Raw genomic sequence first — 21,110 nt, forward strand, 5'->3', positions numbered from 1 at the left:
TACAGCAAAGCGATTTGAAGATTCCTGTTCTTTTGCACCTGTGTTTGGGTAGAAGTAATTTTATATTCAAAACTTAAAACAGTAATTAAGAAGTTGAAATGTTAGTAGTATTAGGTAACGTTAATTCAGTAGTCATAACAGAGAAGAGGAAAAATTACTTCTGCCCAAACACAGGTTTCCATTTTTGCTCAGGAGCTTTTTATTAATCAGAAATCTCATGTGTGATAGAACTGGTATTTCTTTTATCTATTTAAGCATAGAATGAAATGATTCACTTTGTACACTGCCCAACCTGTCCACTTAAAATATCTCCCATTAAAAGTTATCAAATATGCCTACTGATGTCAAAAGGTGACTGCATTTATTTTAAAAAGTTATTGTTCTCACATGTGACAGTTTCCGGTAGATTTCAACCCTCGTTTCAGCATTCTGTCCCATTATCTTAACCGCTTGAAACCGCTCACAGGACTGGCTGGCTGACACAGGAGATAACCCCCCGTCTCACCAGACGCCACAGGGATGCGACCCACTGACCCACGGGCAGCCCTTATTATCAGCCTGAAATATACAGCACATACCGTGGCTCCTGTCAGGGAATCTGTTTATAAAAATCCTTTGACCTCTCGGGACATTCAAGATGGTTTTAAAAGTAAGGTTCAACTATTTAAAGGAATTTCAGGTCATTGAACATTCTAGTGAGGGTTTTGGAGCCTTCCCTCCAATTTCACACAATTCTGTAGAAGTTAAAAAAAAAGGTGTCACATATACACAAAACAGAGTCTAGAAAACGTTTTCTTCTTGGAGCTTAGCTTATTCAGATTCTACCATATTAAGGATGAAATTTCAAAACAGACAAGAGTACAAGAGTTCTCATTCCTAATGAGACTTTCAACGTACTAAAAAGCTTGGTGCATGTGATTGTTTGGTTGTTTGTTTGGTAGTCCCAGAGTTCGGGGGTAACATAGCAGTGAGGATGATTATGATATTCAGCAAACCCCTCCCCCTAGTTGCTTTGGGGTTCCTATACTAGAGCCTGGGGAGGCAGGCACCGTTCACGTACAGAGTGGAGAGGTGGCCCCTTCTGTCTTCCATGGCTGGACCTTGAGGCTTCCTGCCCCTTTTTCCTTCCTGTGGGGCACAGGAAGGGAAACTGAGGCTGGAGTCAGGGCTAGAGAGGAGAGGCTCTGGAGGGGTCCCCACATTTGAGCTGGCACCCCACTCACTCTGCCGGACACTGGAGTGAAGGTGCTGTGTTTGGGGAAGGAGGGGCTACGCAGACAGCCTGAGGGGCGCTGGCTGACTGGTCCCCTGTGGCCTGCGTGTGTTTACAGCTGATCCAGGAGTCTCTGTGACCTAACGGGGGGAACCCGTGGGAGAGTACAGTCTTGGGATGCAAAGGAGTATGGGAACTTGGAGGTCAGAGGCAAACGACTGGAATCCATGGGCTTCAGTCATGGGCGCCTGCAAAATACCTTCAAAGGCCAATGGAACCAGGCTCGCATCAATGAATGTGGGACCAGGGCTGAGACCAAACCACCAGGCCAGAGACCCACGCAGACCGGACACTATCAAGGGCAGTAGGCTGGTGCATGGGTCTAAGGTAGCCCCCTTCATCCGCAGGGCACACGAGCCCCTGCTGTCACCGTGGAGAGAAGCAGATGGGGGGCATGGGGAGGAAAGCATCCAGACTGAGCGTTCGTCACAGGCAGGCTAGTTGCCTGGAGAAACGGCTCACACGGACATGGCTGATGGGCAAAGGCTCTTGCTCTGCGTCCCGTGCACTTCCCCCCACACTGGGGAAGCTCAGAAGTATCCGACGCAAGAAATAAAGAAGCCACGTTTCTTTTGCCTCCCGACATTTACAAACTGAAGTCAACCTTTAGAAGACTCATAAATAGAAGAGTTACCTGTACAATGGAATGGATGAGAGCCTTTCTCTCTGACCCACAAGGAAGAAGTAAAGCACTATGTACTTGACTAGTTTAAGCTTTCCCACTGTTTTACAGGAAAATCCCACATAATGTGTATCCTGTTTTTAAACCTGCAGGTTGTAAAGTCAATCGTGACAAAGACACGATTGTTACGGTGAGGTTAGGAAGCACGGCGACATGGAATCCTGGCAGTGATTCTCGCTGGTCAGTGCGGGGGCCACAGGTGGACTATGCCATCCACCAGGTCTCACAAAATAACAGAGAGCCCAAGAATTCCTCAGTTCTCTCCAGTACGACATTACTGGTAGGAACAGAACAGCATAGTGATTAAAAGTGTGGGCTGAACTGCCTGGGTCTGAGTGTTATATTTCAGTTCTAAGACAGACTCGCCTTCCTCATCTAGCAACCAAAGACAAAAGGAACACTATTTTATAGTCGTTATGAGAATCAAGTGAGATCTGTCATGTACGCAGGTCAGTGTATCGACTATCATCAGTTGTATTAATTGTCTTAAAGTCTAATGCAAGATCTGATCTCAATAATAAGATGACACCGTCAATATTACAGGAGGTGGAAGCAAGAATACGGGGTTCCGATGGGGCTGGTGGGATTTGGGACCAGGGAGAAAATGCCCACAGAGGGACAATACGTCGGAGACACTTATTCCTGGGGCTGCTGTCCCTCTGCTCAGCGAGAGACCTGACGTGGTCTTGGTCAGGGTGGACAAAAACCAGACCAGCAATTGTCTCTCACGAGCATATCAGAAATGCAGACACACAGTTAATATTCAAAACACACTGAATTACGAAGAAGAGTTACTTTACGCATTAAGCTGAAACTACACAGAGGCCAGTCGAAATCACAAAACTTAACTCGGTAATTTCCACAAAGACATTATTAGTGACTACATAGGCGGCTGCTTTTCTGATGCTTTTCAATTAGTGTAAAGGTCATGAGTTTAAATAAAATAGAGTTAAGTATCTTATCTATGAAAATGGCCTCTAAATTGAATGTTTTACAGCTGATTTGCCAGTTCTGAGAGCCTAAAAGAAACTTGAATTAGCAGACCACTCAAATACATGGTATTGAAGCAATAAAGAGAATATACCTCTTCACACACACACACGCATGCTCGCACACACTCTCACTTTGGCTTCCTCTGACTTTACACAATAACAATGGAAAACCTCAAAGGCTTCCACAACTACACACAACAGAGGTGCTCTCTCCACTCCGAATTCCTCTGTTTCTCTGATGTCACTTCACAGGCTGCCTCATGACACAGTTGCACCTGTGTCCTCTAAAAGAACATGCACTTCCCAAATACCATGGCTACTGTCCAACTCACTGTTGAGTCACCAACTGAACTTGGTGTGCGACCAACCTAACTTGGTATATTTGCCCATACTGAACCACACCTTGAGTTAGTCAAAAGCACAGATTTTGCTCACTACAGCTGATTATCATTTTGCAACAGTCATGAAACAACTGAATATGTACCCCAATTAATCACAAACAGGCTACATGCTATAGTCTTTCAAAATTCTGGATGTGTCGTTTTAGAACTCATATTGCCATCTGTATAGTAAAACCATTCTAATAACAGTTCATAAAATTAAATAGTGCAAAAAAATAAAACTTGGACATACTGCAGAGAATAAACTGAGTGAATGAATATAATTTAGGTGTTTTGCATAAAGAGTAGTTCATAATTTTTCAAATATAGAAAGTAAGAGATGCTATACTATCATTAATGAATCCCTCACTTTCACTCAAGTTGGTCAAAAGTAATAGGGAAAAAAAGGAGTACAAGAAAAAAAAGAAAATTGGTGAATTATCTTTCTGGAGTAGCACACTACTAAAAGAATTCAAGAGAGAAAGGAGGCTGACCAGTGTGAGCATGTGCTCCAAGATTACCGCAGGGTGTCACATGCTCTTAAAATTCATTCTAGAAGAAGCTACCCACGAAGTGCTGGCAGTGTCCAAGCGTCAACATAGAGACTGGAGAGCACCAACTGCTCTAGAATCATCCCAGAAGCGCTAACCGGAGCTCTGTGGCCCCCGGGGTCTGGAAGGATGAGACTGTCCAGCATGGTCAGCTGTGGACACTGATGCGCTGCACTCCCCCCAACTCCGAGGGACTGGGTGCACAGACCCAGCACCAAACAGCACCACCACTGCTTTTGGCCACTTCCTCTGTTTACTACACTGTCTGGATTTGTGAAGGAAAAATTCAGGCGATCTACAGAAAATAAAAGATCACAGCTGGTACCCTGTGAAGCCGCCGTTGCCCGGACTAGGCAACAGTCCACTGCTTCCCTCAAGCCTGACCCTTTCAGCTCTCACCCAGCACTCCAGTGGAGACCGGATGTCACATGATCTCACCGTTGGTCAGGGCACAGCATTTGCCGTTCAGATTCCTGCACTGCCACTTTCTAGCTCTACAGGTTCGTTTACTTCCGTTGCCTTATGAATATGGGAAAGGGCAGTGCAGAACAGTGAGCCCCGTCTCACGGGTCTCTGAGAGTCACACTGGTCGGGACACGTTGAATGAAGGCTGGGAAGACTGCCAAGCACACAGTAGGGGCTCAATAAACGCTAGCCGTTGTCAGCAGCAGCACGTCTGCACTCTACGGCCCCAACCTGCTTTACCAACAAGATCGACATTTCACCTAAGACCTGGCTCAGGGCTCTTCATTCCTCTGTTGCTGGTGTCGAGTTTCCCTCCCCAGACTTAGTCCAAAGGAAAGAATAACTTCTGCTGAATTAGACTATTGCCTCATTGCCAAGTCTCCATCTCCTCAACTTGAGTGGGTGGGTTCTCGACATTGAGGTGACACTGTTCTCTTCTTAGGTTAATGTGCATCATCAAGTCAAAGCCCAAAAGAAAAGAGTTTTCAAAAATGCATCTCATGGATCTATAGAAGTGCCTAGAGTGTCTGTTCACTGAATGAACGGACCCCTGACTCCAGTTTCAGGTGGGTGGTCAGTGTCTTGGGAACAGGCAGGAGACACCCCCAAGAAAGGAAGGAGCAGCCAGCCACACACTGGAGCAACAGACTCACTTCCTCGCCTCTGCTGATTTCAGGTTTCCAGTGTGGTTTCCGATTTTTTTATTCCTTATCTCGTGACCCGCCTTTCTTTCATCCCCAGTTCACTTCACTTTTTCTGCTTTTGCACAGTTGAATGCGGACCCTGCGGGACTTTCTGGGCATGTGGCTTATCCCCATGAACCCTCAGGCAGCGACAGCTGGTACAACTTCAAACCCACACAAGCACCAACACGCAGGAGGAACTTTCCAGGCTCCAGACCAGAGCAGACAGACTTAAAGTACACAGAAAATTTGCTAATTCCTAACAATGGTGCATTAGTATTTTTAAAAAAGTGCCAAATACTATAGCTAAGGCAAAGTCACTTACTTATCTCTTCCCATTTAAACCTCTGCAGCTTCCCAGTGCAGTAGTCTCTGCCCTTCTACAATATCCTGGTGCTACTCAGAAATACTAAAATACAAGAAGTGAAGGAAGCATTATTACAATAAATGAATCCAAACTCACACACCAACAAAGGTAGGACAAGAGACTCAAATTCATCAAAGTAGTCAATGCAACCAAACCAGTTAGGCCTTCCATGCCTGTTTAAACTGCACAAGAAAAAAAAAGGAAATACAACTTTCCAACCCAATGATGTGGGTTACTCCAGGAAGTTCGGCTGACGATGATACGGGAGTTTCATCCTAGAGCATCGTCCAGGTCACTGCAATGATGTTGCTGTGGTGGGATGGAGTTTATTTTGGGGGGGGGGCAGAATTCATTTTCACAGCTTCCCAAATACTTAGGCCTTGTGTTTATAGAATCATCAACAGTGTGAAGGGTCACTTAGTTTTTCGGTTTCGTTTGACTGGGTGTATGGGGGAAACAGTAGGTTCTGTTACACATTCCCATCTGTAGCACAGGAATGTCTCAGGACAAATCTGCCGCCAACGCCAAGGGGCCACTCCAGTTGTTCCCAGTCTGCCTGCTGAAACTCAGTGAACGGTGATACCCTGGCCTCTCCACTCCCAGTGCGACCTGGGTTGGAGGATAAATCACCACAAGGAGCAGAAGGTCTGACCCTTAAGAGGGGCGTAAACCCTTACCCACAACACATGCCTTTGACCAGCAGGTTCTTCAGCCTCTTCTAGGACCAGTTTGTGTTCGTCAAGTCTGTACTTCGCGGCGTGGGGCCCCAACTTCCCCACGTTGTTAGGGAGGCTCTGCTACCAAAACAGCGTGGATGTTTAGGGGTAGATTCACGCCGATGCCTTGCACTGACTGCCATTGACCCTCACAGTTATCAAATCGCTTTCTAGAACACTCTGCCGACCTAAGGGCAGATGAGAAGGTCCAGCAGTGTGGTGAGAGATGCAGTTTGAGGGGTAGATGTGGCTATATCGTGAGGGCGCACAGTCAGAATTTTTGTGGGGTGAAAACTGAATAGTTCAATAGGAGAAAATTTAAGCTGTTACTTGAATAGGAAGACGTTACTCTGAACAGCTTTTTTCTTAGCAATTTGGGGGAAAAAAGTCATGGACAAGTGTGAGTTCAAATATAACATAAAGGTGAATTTCATTTCAGAGTGAGAAGCATTTCAGTGTTCCTCCAAAATGTAAATTCTAGGTTGAAAATGGTTATTTTCTCAGTAAAAGAGGGACCCTTAATTTTAAATCAAACAACAACTATATATATATATATATATATATATATATATATATATATATATATATATTTTTTTTTTTTAATAGTCTATATCTGCTCAGTAGAACATCTGGAGAGTCTCAAGATGGAAGCAGACTGACTACTTGAGGTTGGAAAAGGGCGATGTCCACGTGGGTCCCTGGGCGCACCGCCGCAGCGGGGCGGCCTTCGGCTCCTCTTGTCCTACAAACAATTTTCAGGCCCACGCTCAATAAACAAATCGGGTCTCAGCACTCCCAATCAGGGCTGCCCACCCCCTCAGTAGCAGACCCATGATAAATGGACTTATTTTCCCAAATCAAACACTCGAATTTAAATTCAGATGAGTTAATGCAAAGGTCAACATTGTAATCAGTTCTTTTGATCTTTATAGAATTTCTGGAGTAATACATAATAAATCTGAAACAAGGCAATTTGCAGCTCTGTATGTGTGGCTGGCAATAAAAATCCTAACGATCAGAGCCTTTATGTACTTAGGGAGCGTTTTATAGTAATGGCCATGGTAGGAGCCTCAGTGCATAGGACACAGTGGCAATAGGTAGCCCTGAAAGATTTGATTTCTTGATTGTTTCTACAATTTACTTAGAAATGTATTTATATAGCAACTAAATGAATCTGCATCCGTGCCCACTGTATTTTTGAAATAGCCACTACTTCCATTATAATCACCCAGTTTGGGTTAATATATGGAACATAAAAATAGCTTAGGGTAAATATCAGCGTATCAGAGACAAACTAAAGTTTTTCAGTATTTAAATGAAAATCACATTCCTTTGGGGTTTTTTTTTAATAAAAAAAAGTTTCCGGAGGTTAAACGATTAAAAAGTCATGGATCGTTGACTTCAACTTTATGACTGACAGGGAAAGCCACAGCTGATTATGGTACAACCGCAAAGGGGGTCCAGAGTTCTTTAAAATGAGATTTAGGGAAGGACAGGAGGCAAGAGGGAGGCAAGGTCAGGGAGAAGAAAAACAGATGGAAAAACAGATCGACAGAAAGTCAGCAGCTGGCCCTGCAGCTCAGCCACCTCTGTGGCAGGCTGACTGGTGCCACTGGGTGGCAGAGGCGGCTTCCGGCTGTTCCTTTCCCAAGGAAGCACCCAAGGAAAGGATGGCATTGCCCTGAGGTGTCAGAGCCCCTGTTTTTCCCACAAAACACTCCATGACTGTGGGTGGAATAAAGTGGGTTTTTAGACTGACAGCAGTGACGAAGAATAGCTTGTCAATTTTTTTAAATGCAGATTTTTTTAAAAAAAAGTGATATAGCCATGACTGCTCCTCTCTCAACAGTAAGACCATGTGTAGCCTTCGTTTCACTGGTGTGCACGGTGCTTGCACGATTGTGCTTGCTGCTCTCTCATCAGTTCTGATTCCAGCTTATGAGAACACCCAGGAACCATTCCAGTAGCAAATGCGTTTAAGCAAACACTCTGATTTAACATCCGGGAGAAGCCTTTCATGAAATTCATGGTAGGAACAAGCATTCAGATTTCTAGCAGTGAGGGATCCAGCACCTACAAATTTTGAAGTCATTGCTGCTAGGATCATGTGGGTAAAGGTGAAAAGAAACAACCAAAAAACCCCTCTGGGTGTCATGTAGCATCTCTGCTTCTACAGCCTCTTCCCTTCAGGCCCACCCCCAGGGCAGTTACCCCAAAATACACCCTTGTTGTTCTTCTAACAATGAAGATAAAATAGGACCTCCTACAAAGATTGACTGTAACTTGGTTTCTTGGAGGGTTTGCACAGGGTTTGGCCACAAAGCTAGACACCATAAGAGCAATTCTGGGACACATCCATCCATCGGTAGCTTCTGAAATAAGTTCCTTGACAGGCAGATTCAAATCAGGTTCCTTAACTCCTTTCGAACCACCACTATACTGCTAGGGCCTCCATCCTTCTAAAGTTTGCTCTTTCTAGGGCAAAGAAAAGGAAAACATGACTCAGGCTGAAAACCTCTCAGTTTCTTCTGAACTGTGACTATTTCCCTAGTAGACCTACGCTGCTTCATAAATGGCAGATTCCACTCAACGCATGGAGGTTCCGCGGGAGGAAGGGCTGGGGCTCCCGCGCCTGCTAAGACAAGTCAGCAGCGCCCTTGTCTCTTCCCCCGCTGTCTCAAATCCAGTGTGCACATGTCCTGTCATCACAGTTAAAATACAGTCTTGTGAGTCACTAGGGGGCTGACAAGTCAAGTCTCTCGAAGTCTGACATAAAAAGTCCTTGATCTGAAGAAAAGGATCTTTCCCTTTTTTTTTAGCAAGTTCTTCAATGTAGCCTATATTTTTAAAAAAACAACAAGCAGACAAAACCATAAACTTTAACGTTCTACACTCTGTTCAACCTCATAAGTACCCTAAAAATTGGCAATAGTTAAAAGCACAGCCCTGGCCAGTGGGGCTCAGTTGGTTGGAACAATGTCCCATAGACCAAGAGGTCACAGGTTCAATTCCCAGTCTGGCCACACACCCAGGTGGCGGGTTCGATCCCTGGTCCGGGTGCATACTAGAGGCAGCCTATTGATAGTTCACTCTCAAATCAATGTCTCAGTGTCTCTCTCTCACTCCTTCTCTTTATCCCCCCCTTCCCCTCTCCCCGCCTCTCTTTCTTGTTCTAGAAGCAATGAAAAACTGTCCTCAAGTTAGGGTAAAATAAATAAATAAATCTCATATACAGGAAAAAAACCAACTTTTTTCTTAACTCCCACAAATATTTATTTATCACTACTACGAGCAGGGCAGTGGGTTGAGTAATTTATTACATCACACAAGAACCTCATCTGCAAGTTCACAACACATCGACCTTGCGGGGAAGTGGTGCCGCGGAAGGTGTGCATCCAAGTTCCATCTGGAATAAGCGTTAAAGCCTCCTACGTGAATCATACTGTAGGTGCTCCCGCTGGGCAGAATGGAGTTTCCCACAGGAAGACCAAATCTCCCTCTTTCCTTACAGCGTGCTCTCTGATCCGACTGTGTCATTCACGGTCAAGAATGATGTAACGCTCGTGGAGGTCTAGTGGACGGGCGCAAACAAGCCTGGGTCTCTGTACACAACCGCTTGTTCTTTCTCTCTCTATATATATACAAGCTTTGTCTAGCAGCACCTAAACACCTTCTTTTCAAAACACGTAACTTTGGCTCAGCCTCCCCAGGTTTCCCCAGCTCAGAGTTCAATTACACTGGGAAGCCATTGTGGACCAGGTGCCATGTGAGATTTATTTTGATTAATCTCAATTAATGACCAAATGGTAACTGGTAACTCAGATAAACACTTCAAGGTATTTTTCCAATTTGATACGAATGCATATTTCCCTTCAGGCTGTGGACTCTCCCGCCCCATTTTTCTTGCCTCAAATATTAGCCAACGGATTTGTGGGCCGTCAGTCACACCTAAGGTTTGGGAAATGAAGATGGCAAATGCTGCTCTGGGATGAAAATGCTCCAGAAGCATTTATGATATTCCGGCTGCTGTGAATAGGAAGATCAGGGTCCCCTGAGAAGTCGATTTGACTTGATATCTTCCTTTTCCATCTCTGACCTAATGATACAAGTGAATGGTTCCATTGCATCTGAGCTCACACAACATCGTTCATAGGGAACTCATGAAATGCTTATGGCTTCAGGTTGTTCGTTCACTAATTTGTTCATTCATTCTCCATTCAGTCGGCACTTACTGGTCACTCCCAATTCCTGTGGAAGATACATCTACTCAGAGCTACATATGGAATGAACAAAAAGCCAATGGAGATAATTCATTAAGGAAAGGAATATATACAAACCATGAGGATTTCTTAATCGGCGAGTGAATCTAGAAACTAACCTGTCCTATGCAAATTCATGGGAGTTAGAAAACAGGAAAAGCTTAGTGACTGAAAATGTTTGAGGCACTTAGGTACACAGGTTTCTTGGGTGCAAATATCACGTGTTACTTGGAGGCCAACTGCTTTGAATAACGTGCAAACAAAATCAAACCTCAATGCCTCCCGATCACTTCTTTCATGGGAGAACTCTGCAAAGAGTACCTGTCTTTTCCCAGGTTTAGCTGCCTGTCTTCCGAAATGCCAACCTCACACGTGTTCATTCTTTTCTCCTTGAATACTACACATGCTCCTATCTTACCCCCAGAACACAAGCCTTACAGACACATGGTTTAGTGGCAAGGCCTGGGTTCTGTGGCCAAGACAAGGACCCACCGTTTGAGCTGTGACACTGGGCAGGTTTCTAATCTCTCCAAGCCTCAGGTTCCTCAATGATTAAGAATATATAGTTGTATAGGCTGCGATGAGAAGTAAAGACATACGTAAATACCTAGCAAAGACCTACCATGGACCAGGTGCTCAATAAAAGGCAACAACAACAATAACTCCTATTATTCATTTATTCACCAACTATTTATAGATAACCTGTTCAGTTCAGTGCTGGATAGCGGTGTGACCGCAGGGACATAGTTGTGATGCATTAGACAGTCACTGCCCTCAAAGTTGCCATTCCCATGAAAAAACCCAGCTATCATCACATGAAAAAAATGAAGCCATCTAAGGAAAGCCAACTATGTTATCATCATTAACTGTGACTTTTTTTTAGTGAAGGATACTCATCTGCAACTGAAGGTCAAATGTTCTTGTTACCTTCTTGATTAAAAAAAAAACTCTGAACAAAAAATCTATCGATAAATAAAAAGTGTGTAATAGCTTGCTTCAGAGAACAGGAACTCAAACAATAAAATTTATTTCCAAAACGAAAGTAGCTGACTTTGAACTTAGAAATTACTAAAAGTAATTTTAGTCAAAAATGACTGTCTGCTTTATAATATAATCTTAATGAACAAATATTTTCAGTAGAAGCACCAAAAAGCCTGTGATAATGAACTGTATTTTTATAGTTGTCTCTTACACTAATATCATTATTTAAGTATATGCAGGAATGCGGGTAAGGCACGTGATAGTTGACAGACCACTATATGACTAGTTGGGTGTGATTACCCAGTATACAGCCATAGATTTCATGGAGAATTTTTGCTGACATGGGAAGATAATGTATCACACACATACATTATACTATAAATCTCTAAAAAGTTCATACTTTTAAACAATATTTTATTTTAATCAAACTCATTCTAGAACCCCCAACTTCTTAAGAAAATGAAACAGGACGTTCTCGTTCATGGTGAATAAAACAGAGAGACGCCTGGCCCAGGCAGGAGTGGAAATCAGGTCAGGTTAGAAACAGAAGATGATTTCTAATCAGTAAACCACATCTTTGCTCTCTGGAGGTGGCACGGGCTCTCTGCTTGGCACCCGTGTCCCCAAACAGTAAATGCAGGGCGTCATGAAGGGGTTCGTTTCACTCTGTGTCAGGTAAGGGAAGGGTCTCACAACACCAGGGTTTCTGGAAGCATTAGCAACACCTTGGAACGTGCTAGAATTGAAAATTCCCAGACCCTAACGCAGACCCTCCGAATGAGACCTGGGGGCAGGTGGTGGCCAGCAACGTGCCCTTTGAGAAGCCCAGCAGGCAATTTTGATGCACAGAGAAATTCATACCCGCTGCTCTGTGTTAATATGTTCAAACATTCCCGACTGCTGTCCTTTTCTAGTTGAACCTTGAAAACGGTGCCCAAAGTTCCCTCTGCCTACTCCATTAGCAATCTAGACCATAAACTAAAACACAGAAACACAAGTGCTGTACTTCAACAATCCTAACACGTCTTGAAAATGTTGTGCCAGAAATCATATAACAGTGTATACTCATTTACCCAATAAAAGGCTACAAGAGAATTACTATTATTAACCCACTTGATGAGGGAAAGCTAGCATTTCGTTGGGAGTTATACAACTTGTATAGGGGGAAATGGCGAGTAGGTAAAATAACGTGAATGCTTGAAGATTACTCAATAACTACAATCATTTAATGTCCAATTTCATTTAAATTATTTAATTTTCAGCCATCATAGTCTTGGATGCCATTAGTAATATTTCTCAGCATTAAATACCAAGAGCTTTATTAACAGATTCAGATAAATTGTTTAATAATATCCCATTGTAACATAAGTCATATGTCTAGATGTGAAATACCTAGAGAAAATACTGACATACTAATAGCTCAGCCTAATGTATACGAATAAAACCTCATACACATATATTTGCTACTGAAACAACCTCAGTGAGAAATCAGCCTTTACATATACAAAAGACACTTCAACAAATCGCTATTCATTAGGTTCTTAAGCAGGTTCGCATGACATACCCATAGACAAATGGATGCTATTCGACATGGAATTACATCATCGCATTTAATAACACGTCTGGCTGAAGGTGTATGCGACCCAATACGAGTTCTATGCTGGCTCATCTGCTCCAGAGGCGGGAAAGGCAGCGAGGGAGCCTCGGGAGGGCACAGGGAAGAGCCTGCGTGTGCCCGGGGAGTCCCGCTGGACCGGGATGAGACGTCCAGACACTCCCCTGCCTCCATCAGTTATGTGAGAACGGACGGGCAGGCCACAGAGGGCTTCCAAAAATAGGCTGAAACTGCCCGTGGTCTGAAAACAAATGGCCTTAATTCCAATATGAGAAAACAGTGCTCTTGACATGTATTTCCATGTGGCCACGATCGGGGGATGCTGGGTCTGCAGAGAGGAAACATTGTGCTCGGGCTTTGAAACTGGAAGCTGTTACTCCATCAAGGCACGAAAATGCAAAGAAATCTGCATGAGTCCAGAGGCTGGAGGCTGAGAGATTTATCAGGAAGGAGAGACAAGTGAACAAGGGCAAGTCGGGTGGACTTGGGAGAAATGGAAATCTCAGCCATCTTCCCTTTAGACATCTCAGGAGTTAAAGTGAACTTGAGTGATATAATTACTGGCTTAGCTAAGAATATGTACTGGCGTAATAATGATGAAAAGAGGACCATAAATCAAAGCAAAAATGAAAAAAGGGTTCCACTGTCTATTGTTAATGAGTTCATTTTTTTAAAAGGACAACACCAAGTCTAAGATGTTCACAAATGGTTATATGATCTTTTTCCTGAAAAGATGGAAAATAAATGGAAAAGACGTAACAAAAACACACTAAGAATGTTTATAATCTTTATTAAAGCTATCTGTGGTTAATAGAGAAGGAAATTGATCACCTATCAGCTACTAAATTTTTATTTTAAAACATAATCACAATCAAGACAACACAAAATATATAATTATATGGTCATCATAAATGAAGATTCTGAGTGTTAAAAAAATTTCATATGCTTCCCAGAGGGAGAACAATCATTGCAAGAATTATATTGTGTTGATTAATCTTATCATCGCTCGCCATTTAAGTGAACATGGCTTTATTTTAACTCACACAGTTTTCGGTTAAATTTGACAGAAATGTCCCAGACACACTGTTATGATCAAGAATGTTTGTGTGTGTATCAACAACAGTAAAGTATTTAGGGAATTTAGGTAATACCTTACAAATAATTTTAAAGTTCCCATAGTTTTTTGTATTGTCTTATGACTGCTTCAAAATTCACAATAATTTATATTATGCTAAAGAAAATATACATTATTCAACACAACCTCATGGGATACAAGGCACAGATCTCAACTGTGACTCAGGTTGCATTAAAATTATGTGCTCATCTGAGAAGTCGTTTGTCAGCAATGGATAATAACATTAGCTCTGTTTTGTAAACAGAGCTGCATTTTTGTGCAACTGAGAAGTAACCAAGAGCCTTCAGAGGGGGCGAAAATGTTATATTGCACTACCAAGAGAGAACCAAGCAGTGGAAAAGCCATATTGTCCCACAGCATGAAGTGATCAGGTACCTGCCGACGATGATGGACAGCTCTGGCCTAGTGAGCGGGCAAAAAAAATCCCATTTACTCTCGTCCAGATGGGACCGACTGGACGCTTCAGCGCAAACAACTCATCCTTCTTCGGACCTTCTTGTCCAGCTCTGGAGCTAGCTCGGGCTGATAATGATGGATATCAAGGCCACAGTGAAGTGGGCGACAACAGAGGCCTTGTTATAGCTGCCAGTCTTTCCGTCTTGTCATTATTACACCTTGAAGATTTATTTGGGTTTATTGTTGTGCGCAGGGTCTGGCCATTTGCAATTCATCACTTACTACAGAAAGTTCAAGATGGTGGCCGGAGCTATAATTGCCACCTCCACCTGCTTCTGGAAATTATGAGGTGACTAGCGAGGGCAGCCCCATCTCCACTGAGCCCCCAAAAGTCACAGCAGCCTCTGGTATAAAGGACTCAGGCCCTGTCTTCACTTGGGCATCTCTGAGATCTCAGTCATGGGGCTGCGCTGGCCAGCAGCTGGTGAAATCGGCTCTGCCGCGCAGCTGTTCTATGGCAGGTTGGGACGACAAGAGAGAAAGGATGAAACCATTACAACCGCCACAGTCCAAGCATTATTGTTATTACTGCAGAAGCTATCGGCACTGTGCTTGATTCAGAAACATATAAACCCATTAACAAGGCACATTTCTTTTGTCTCATCCGATACAATCTTCTTATCTTCCGAAGTCAAGCTAGCCTAACTGCAAGTCTGGGAAGCAGGTGGAATATAAATCCTACCCCCGAAAAAATAAAAAATAAAAGCCACCACAGTACTTTGGCGGAACTGATAGAGTAGTTATATCAAAGGTAGAGACATCATTTTGTTTCTATTCCAGACATTTAAAAAAATCCTTATATATTTAGGGTTTGCACGTCACTAACAGCATATTAAATAAGTCTGACTCAGAAAAAGTCGATAATAAAAACCATTCTTTTCAAAAAATTTAGTCTCTTCTACATTCCTCAGTTTCATTTTTTAAGCTACAAACATTTTTCTTTTCCATCTAAAGTTGTTAGAAAAAAGCCTGAGAGCTTTTGCCTGTACCACTGAGCATTCAGGGTTTTATAGCCAGCTACAAAGAGTAGGAGCTTATACGATTTCCACTCAGCCAAGATGTATGATTCACTCATCACTGTACTTAGTGTACAGATGGCCTGAAAATTTATAATACCTGGTTTTTTCCTACTTGGTATTATGCCATCGCTTGGTTTCTGCATCCTCGCTGTTAATGGATTTCTAAAACCAAGATTTACTGAGATCGGTGTCTTTTTTGTTTCAGGTCCTCTTCTTAAAAGTCAGCGTGACAAGTCATGCAGGCAAAAGGTAAGCTAGCCTCAGAATTTAATCTCAAACCCCAGCTCTTTGCAAGGCTTGTCTATATCTTGCCTCATTCCCCAGCGTCTCATGATATTCAGTGATTGCATTCGATAAGGTTATGGGAGAATCGGAGTTGTCATTGGAAAGGTTCTGCCTACAGGTTCTTTCCAAGTGGTTTCATGTACACGCTGCCTGCAGTGCCGGCCAGTGCCAGCTTGAGAGCACACAAGTCCCACTTTGTGGCTGCTTGAGTGCTCAGGGACGAAGGTTTGGATGGGACTGTGCATTTTTACTGTCAAGGTGCAGCCCCATTTTGGTCCCACCTTGACACACTGCAGGAAACCTTCGAAGTAGGGACTGAAAATGCCCGTGGGACCTCTCAATGGGATCGTCTCTCCCCAAACCTAGAGACTGTACATTAACACCATGTTTGCCAGAGAGCTGCCGGCAACTGGGGCCTGAGCGCCCTTCTCCCCCTCTGGTGAGCAGGTCAGCAGTGAAGAAGGGCAGGGGCTACTGAGTGCCCGTCCTGACAGCCGACAGGGAGAACTCCTGCCAACTGGGGGGACAAGTTCACAGGCCTCTGTGGACATTGCTGCCAGAGTACGGGCGAACAGGACAAAGAATCAGGAATGTGTGTTCCCATCTACCCCACTTAGGGAAGCTGTATGGTTCGAAAGAGAGTCGCGCAATTTCCAAAGCACATCTGGCCAACACAAGTCTGTTTTGGTCAGGGGGGCCAGTGAGGGCGCTCAGCAACAGAGGGCTGCCTGGGATTCTGAACTCGCACACGGTGTTAACTTACACCTGCACTTGACCCTCCAGGTCACTGACCTCATTCGCCATCCCACAGCCATCTGGTGAGGGAGGGGTTAATATTACAGCATTTTACAGGGGGAGAGGCTGAGGCTCAGAAAGTGAAGGGAGTTTCCAAAGTCACAAAACTGGCTAAGGGGCAGAGCTGGGTCTGTTGGTCCCAAGTCCAGAGACCAGGCCCGCTACTTTGTACTAAACCACAGGCAGATCGAAACGCAGCTCGACTTAGAAGTCATTTGAATTGCCCTTCCTTCCGAATCCTGGTAACGTTTTTGAGATTATGTAATGAATGAATTTACCTCTCTGTATTTTCTGTAAGAAAGCATATCTCCTTTTTTTAGAACATGAGTCTAAACTATTAACAGGACAGAAACAAAACACTGAAGAAAATAACAACATGCATTTATCTTGCCCCCTTTTTATTAAACATGGTGAGATGTAGTTTTCAGAGTTAAGACTGCAAGGAAACACGTGACAGCATTTATACCCTCCCTCTGCTCTGCTCTTCCTGTGGCAACCAACCCTGAACTCTGACTTCATCTTTCTCTTTTTCATTCCGTAGTTTTGCCACAAGACTACACATCCGTAAACAATACTATTTAGTTTCACCAATCTTTGAACTTTGTATAAATGGAATCACCACACACACCATATATATAGTAACAACAAAAAATATATATATATATATATATATGTGCAGATATATATATGCAACTTGCTTTTTTCTTTCCATACTGCAATTTAAGGTTCATTATCATGGACGAAGGTAGCCAGAGTTACTTAATTTTTACTACTGATCTCCTGTTCCACTCAATCAGTATTCTACGGTTTACCCATTCTCCTGCTAATATGCACTTGGGGGTGGGGGAGGGTTCTGCCTGGTTTTTCACTCTTACAAAGATTTCGTCTGTGAGTGCTTTTGAACATGACTCCTAGCACAAAGTTGTAGAAGTTTCCCTGATTGTCAGCTTGGTGACAACTACCAGTCCCTGAGACATACCATTGCTGCCACCACCCTGTCCCTGAACAGTCGGAGCGATGCATGCTCTGCAGCAATTGTTCAGTAATCCCACTGTCCCCACCCTGCTAAGAATTTGTGTCGGGATGTCAAGTTCTGCCACGCTGATGAGTGACAGAGCACTTGTCACTGTGGTCTCAGACAGCGTCCCTTAATTTCTAATCAGGCTGAACGCAGTTTGTGCTGATAGGCCATTTTCATTCCCTCTTTTGTAAAATAGCTATTCTCTTCATTTGCCCACCCGTCTGTCAGCTGTTGGTTTTTCACTTAGTGGTTTACGTTCAGAGGTATTTCAGACCCTGAACGTGGACAGTGACCTGTGTCCCTAAAAGCTTCCCCCAGTCTGTGGCCTGGGGTGCATATGTAGGTTGCACTCCGTTTCACAAGTGCCCCATCCTTTTGCTGTGATGCGGTTGAATTTCTCAAGCTTTTCCTTTATGGTTCATGCATCTGTCTTCTTTAAGGAATCTGAGGTCTCGAAGTTGTGCTCTCCTGTTTGTTCTGAGAATGGCACGGCTCTGCCTTTCGGTTCTGTGTTCAACCCAGTAGGGGTCCATTTGGGGGGGATCCCACCCCTATCCCCCCCTATCCCCCACGCCCATATGGATAACTCACTGTCCCTTCATCACTGATTAAAAAGCCCATCCCCCCACCTATCTACAGTATCACCTGTCATATGTCAAGTGACATCCATGTGGCTTTGTTTTAGACTCTGTTCGGTTTCATGTGTTGATTTTTCCATTCCTGCATGAAGACCCAACTGCCATTTAATGCACCTTTCATACGGCATTACTTTAAATTCCTAAACATGGTCAGTCCACGACACTCATACTGTAAAACAGACGGAAATTAAACTTTATTACCATGTAACAAGTCAATAAACTGAGGACACGAGTTAATCTGTAAAGCCCTTCTGTGTCATGACCCACATCTTACAACTTACAGATGGATGATTTCCTACCCCCTGACTTTTTCAGAGTGTTTCCAAGTTATCTCATCAATCTTGAACTTAAAGTGATACTAATTATACAGAATGGCTCTATAGTACTGCGGGAAAAGCATAGGCTTTGGTGCCACACAAAAGTGACCAGAAACGGGGCTCCATTAAGACAGGGTGTAGGCATAACCTTGGGCGCGTCACCTGCCTTTCTGAGTCCGAAGTCACCTCACCCATACAGTGCTGTCAACTGCTGTCCCCAAAGAGTTTCTGAGGTAGGGGGTGATATACACAGACATGTAGCACTGACGGATAGCAGCGTTAAATAAACTATATGGATTTCAACGGTGGACATGCATGAACTCGGGTGTCTTTTACTAACAGGGTTGAGCTCATGATAGCATGAAGTAACAATGGAATGAGACATGCAGTGCACAAACTTGACCATCTGCTGCTGTACCCGAGTGTCCTTCAGAGCCCCGATGTGGACTTAGAAACTCAATAACCAACCCAAAAAGTTTATCAGCCTTCTGGCCGCCCGACTCCTGCTCTTTCGCATCTGTTTTTAACCTCCAGCACCACTATCCTCCCTGTGTAGAGTTCCCACATCCCACCCCACAAAGCTCAGAGACGTTGGGAGTCACTGTGAATAGAAGATGGAAGACCACAGTTTGTCAAACCCAGATGAAGGCCTCAGGGTCGCCCCTGACACCTCCTCCTTTTCACCCCTCCCAGGCGTATTGGGTGGGAATCAAATCTCGTTCACCAAACCCACGAAATCTCTCTGGAGCAAACGTCTCCCCCCTCAGCCTCCAGTGCTGCACTTGGCCCCACAGCTGCACTTGGCCCCACAGCAATACGTGAATCTATGCCATAGTCGGTAAACACAAGGCCCGTGGGCCGATTCCAGGCCAAACCTTGTTTGTACCCTGCAGCAACGCCGAGCTCTCTAGCTAAGGAGTAGTTACATTTATACAGTCCTAAAATTACATTCAGCCCTTTGAAGGCAACCCCGAGGCTGATATGGCCCCCGGTGAAAATGAGTTTGACACCCTTGATCTACACAGATCATTTAAAACTGCACCAACTCTTCCCAAACGATCCAGCGGAATCCTGGGAAAACCATGCAGTTGTTTAGTGCTGAGAAAACTGAGGCACGAAGAGCTTCAACAACAGGTCTGAGCTCCAAGCACGAGACCTAGAACTTGAACCAGATCAGCTAACAACCCCTCTCCACGCCCATGCTACGCCACGGGCCGTGCATTGTTGTTCTAGCTGGTAAACTGACATCACCTGCCTGCTACACCTCCTTTACAAGATGTTAAGAAATGATCTAATTCTAGACATATTTGGAATGTCGACCCTTCATTGGCTTCTTGGTACCGACAACACAAAAAGCTGAACCCCTTTCTCTGATGCCCTACTGAGAACCGGCCTCTCACCCTCCCTGAGCCCTATGTCTCACGGTCGGTCGCCCACTCTCTCTACTCTCCTCTCTGCCCTTCACCAAGCACTGTACCTACTGTTATCCCTTCACAGTACCAACACAAACTGCACTACAGGGGTGCAGGAAAAAAGGATGGAAAAACAACTGGCAACCAGGCAGAGTGGAAGAAAGAGGGTGTGCAGTCCCCAGGGAGCCCCAGGTGCAGCCGGCCTGCGCGGGAGAGGGAGGCGGTGAGGCTGAAGGAGAGCCAGCCCGCACCACCGACAGTCCAGGAGGGAGCCAGCAACTGAGCTCGGCCCAGCAGAGGAACTGGGCAGCAAGCAGGACCCCACAGTGCAGGAGAGCCAGAGAGCTGGGAAGCTGTGACTGCACACTTGAGACAGACAGACAGACAGACAGGCACAACAGTCCAGAGATGGGGAGGGTATTGTGTGCGTGGCTCCCTCTTCCTCCTCCCGCCCTCCCTCTGGTTCCAGGTCAGCCCACTTGTCCTTCAGGGATCTGCTCACAGACCTTCTACTGCAACCCCCAGCCCCCACACTGAGAACGGGTGTCACAGGCCCACCTGGTTCCTCCTGCCCCCCACAGGGTCCCAGGGTCCCAGGGTCCGGCCCTTACCTCCTCACAGCACTTAGCACATGGTTTTGGAAGTCTCTGACTTTCTCCATCATTCACTAGCCAATGCCTTGGGAGTATTTCCCCCTCTTAATCACCAGTGTCTTGCATAGAGCGGGGTTCAGTAAACACTGATGGAAGCGAAAACCCATTTTCCAACTTCTCCAACAAACACTTTCCAAATTGAGTGAAGAAATCCACTGCTCCAATCTCTCTCTCTCTGTCACCCACACTGTTTAACATATTTTTCTTTCATCACAATGAAATGCCATCAAATAAAACATTAAGTGCATGTATAAAACTCAACTTTCTGAACCACAGCTTTTGTACATGCCTTCTCTAGGGCAGTTTCTCGGCTCAGCACCACCGTCACATGGGGACCAGCCTTCTCTGCTGGGGGCGCCGCCCCATGCACCGCAGGCTGCTGGGCCTCTCCCTGCTCACTCATGCCTGCTGCTGC

General features: G+C 44.6%; 2 protein-coding genes across 2 annotated transcripts in view; one reads left to right on the forward strand and one right to left on the reverse strand.

Annotated features, from left to right (window-relative positions):
• The window catches only part of GPATCH2 (G-patch domain containing 2), a 122,875-nt gene that overhangs the window by 52,705 nt on the left and 49,060 nt on the right, over positions 1 to 21,110 (reverse strand). The window lies entirely within an intron of this gene.
• SPATA17 (spermatogenesis associated 17) overlaps positions 1 to 21,110 on the forward strand; it is a 189,323-nt gene that overhangs the window by 19,968 nt on the left and 148,245 nt on the right. The window contains exon 2 of the mRNA XM_037140644.2: positions 15,780 to 15,823. The gene's annotated coding sequence lies outside the window, so the exon portion shown is untranslated. The remainder of the gene's footprint in view (positions 1 to 15,779; positions 15,824 to 21,110) is intronic.

The sequence above is a fragment of the Artibeus jamaicensis genome, unplaced genomic scaffold (assembly GCF_021234435.1).
Source record: "Artibeus jamaicensis isolate MK-2021 breed Jamaican fruit bat unplaced genomic scaffold, CSHL_Jam_final contig_467, whole genome shotgun sequence".
Taxonomy (NCBI): Eukaryota; Metazoa; Chordata; class Mammalia; order Chiroptera; family Phyllostomidae; genus Artibeus; species Artibeus jamaicensis.